A 3,253-nucleotide genomic window follows, 5' to 3' on the forward strand; every position below is an offset into this window, starting at 1 on the left:
GTTCAGCTTTTTAAATGCGAATATGTTCTGGGGGGGTTTTTTCTGACATTTTCTAGACCCCATGGTTCTCAGACTTTGGTACGTGTACCAACAGTGGTACTGTACGTGAGGAAAATAAGAAATACTGCAGTACCAGGGTATGTGTAATAATAATAATAAAGATTTTCTCAAGTGGTACACCACTGTTCTTGACCAAATGACTAATAATCAATGAATTTGAGAAGATAATTAACAGATTAATCAACTTTAAAAGATCGAGAAGGTTCTCCTGAATGTTCTCTCGTTTCTCGTCGACAAATTGAAAGAGACTCGCTTCGCTCTCAGTTTCCGCTCTCAACTCAAACGTCAAAAAGTCTCTGTCAGAGACTAAACTCTCCTCGGCGTCGCCGTCTAAACTCCTTCCGCTTCCAAATGCACCAATCCGTCTTTATTTTCCCCGTGTAACCACTTTCCCGGTGGTCGGCAGCGTCCATAATCTCTAAATGTCATCTGGACATTTTGCTCATGAGGCCAGACAGGAAGCTATTAATGAAGGGAGGAGGAGGGGGGAAGAAGAGGGGAGGTCACTGGGAGGAGCACGAGCGGACGAAAGAACGTAAAGTCGTCTTTGTGGCCTCTTAGGTAAGTCGCAGATTTGATTACAGTTGCAGACCAGAAATGGAGATGGATGCAGAAGCTGCACACGACACGTTCAGCCTGTGTTTGTTTCTCATACATTAGGAGAAGAGAAACCTGAGAGAAGCCCAGTGACATCAGCAGATGATGACGTGTGTCCAGAAGACACCGATTTGCCGAAAAGGTCAGAGTGTGATATCTGAGGAGAGTCATTTTCCCCCCAGAGAGAGAGAGAGAGAGAGCTAAATTTAATCTGTGTGATCACTGGGGCCCATCTGTAATCTGCACAGCACCTCAACCACTCAACCAGGGCCTGAAGGGATGTTCCCCTGACCTCTACTGGAGGGAAGGTGAACTGCAGCACTGCGCAGACTCAAATCACATTGGCAACTTCGCCTTATTCTTCTTTTAAAAAACTGTTTTCTTTTACTTAGTCACAATTTTGAACCTTTCTTTTGATAGTTTTAATAATTTAAGATAATTTCTCAATCTTGTGTAGTGTTTTCAACTGTTTTTGTTGCGTGGTTATATTATTTGACGGCGTAAAACGCTTTGACACCTTGTTGAACGCAGGATATAGAAACACAACACAAATGAACTCCTCCTAAATATAATAAATCTCTAAAATGTCAGGATCTGATTCAGTAAATAATAATAATCATTCAAGAAAGCAAGAAATAATTGACTTTAGGGAGATTACGTAGGATATAATTTAAGAGATGTGTCAATCTCTTAATGTGTCAAGATGAATTAAAGCAGAGTAAAAAAAACAAGTTTAAAAGAATATACAAAATACACATTTTAAACGAATTAAAGGATGAATAACAGCAGTTTAATCAGTGGTAATGGTAAATATTCTTGTGTTTTTACCCAGAACAAATAAGAACTGTATAAAAAAAACGGTAAATATGTAAATATTTGGGAGAAAATAGTTCAAAATCTTTGAAGTTTTCCTAATTTTTAGGGTTTAATTTTAGCTGCTTAATTCCTTAAATGTAATATTTACAGATTGGTGCAGACACGTCGACCTGCAGGTGACAAATTGGCCGTTAACTCTCCGTTGCTGTCTTTTTTTTTTTACATCGGCCACTAAAGCAGATTTATGAGGTAAGGACACAAAGTCTGTCTCTGGCTGTAACTCTGATTTAATTTCACGGCGGCTGTAGCAGAGACAGAATCTCATGTTAGTGTTTGATGAGTGAGGCTGAGTGCACTGACGCTCATAAACAACAACAAAGACTATATGTATATACATATATATATATGTATATACATATATATACATGCACATACATATACATATATACAATTTTCGTCATTAGAAATTCAAAGGATATCTTGATAAGCCATCATGATGTCGCAGTTACAGGAGGACATTGCACACCATTTCAAAGTAAAAGCGTTTGTGTGACGCAAAACAAATCTGTAAAAATAACAAAAAAAACAGACAGAAATAAAACAGAATGAAAACATTAAATCAAAATATATGTAGACAACTGTAATTAAAACATGAGACAGGCTTATATATATATACACATATATACATATGTATATGTATATATATATATGTATATATATATATATATGTACACATACATGTATAATTAAATGTTGAATTGAATCATTTCAAAACAAGTGTGGGGCCGCATGTGGCCCCCGGGGCGCGAGTTTGAGACCCATGATTTACGCGATGAAATTAAACATTTAGCAGAAATATTACAATGTTTTATGTCTGTGCAAATGAATCTAAACTTAATGCAACACAATGTAACAGCAAAATCAATTGATTTCTTTTCACAATGTAATATTTTTATGGATTCCTGACTGTTTTTGTTGCCGTTTTCGTTGCCTAATATTGCTTATACATATTCACACACATGTTTTTGTTGGCGTTTTACATTTAGTCCATTGAATTACTAAAATATTTATTTACTTTCAATTAAAGAAATCAACATTTGTTTTCTTTAAATCATATGTAGTGTTGCACATTTTTATTTCTTTTGAGTGAAATAAGGTTTTTTTTTAGAGGTCAAAATGGCCGTCTGGGTCCTGTTGCATGGTGTAGTTTCCACTTTAAAAGAAGATCTCTGCTAGTTATCATCACCCTCACACACACACAAACACACATAGCATAATAGAGTGAGAGAGTGGTCTGTAATTGGTGAGTATTGATGAGATTCGCCACTGGTGTTGCCACAGATACGAGTCATTAACTTTAACCTCCTGCCTCCTCTCTCACACACACACACAAACTACAAAGACGACACACAACGAGCGCAGTGTCGCGCCCGAGAGTCTCTTGTGTAAACGTAGAACACGTTGCCATGGGAACAGCTGACATAACTGAATGAGATATGACTGTGTGAGTGTGTGTGTGTGTGATAGCAGGTCTAGAGGTAAATCAATGAAAGGACTAGCTTTCAGTTCCAGTTCCCTGTCAGATTTCACTCCTCCATCTATCTGCTCTACACACAGAGAGAGACACACACACACACACACTGTCCACCTCACCTCATCAATCACAGCAAAGTTACAAGGTGGAGAGCAGCAACGAAGTGTCTTAAGAAGTTTTATTAGGACCCAGAGTGAGAAAGACGCAGCGTCAACAAACACCGGTGATAGAAGAATCCCGATGACA

Source organism: Solea senegalensis, linkage group LG1 (genome assembly GCF_019176455.1).
Source record: "Solea senegalensis isolate Sse05_10M linkage group LG1, IFAPA_SoseM_1, whole genome shotgun sequence".
NCBI lineage: Eukaryota > Metazoa > Chordata > Actinopteri > Pleuronectiformes > Soleidae > Solea > Solea senegalensis.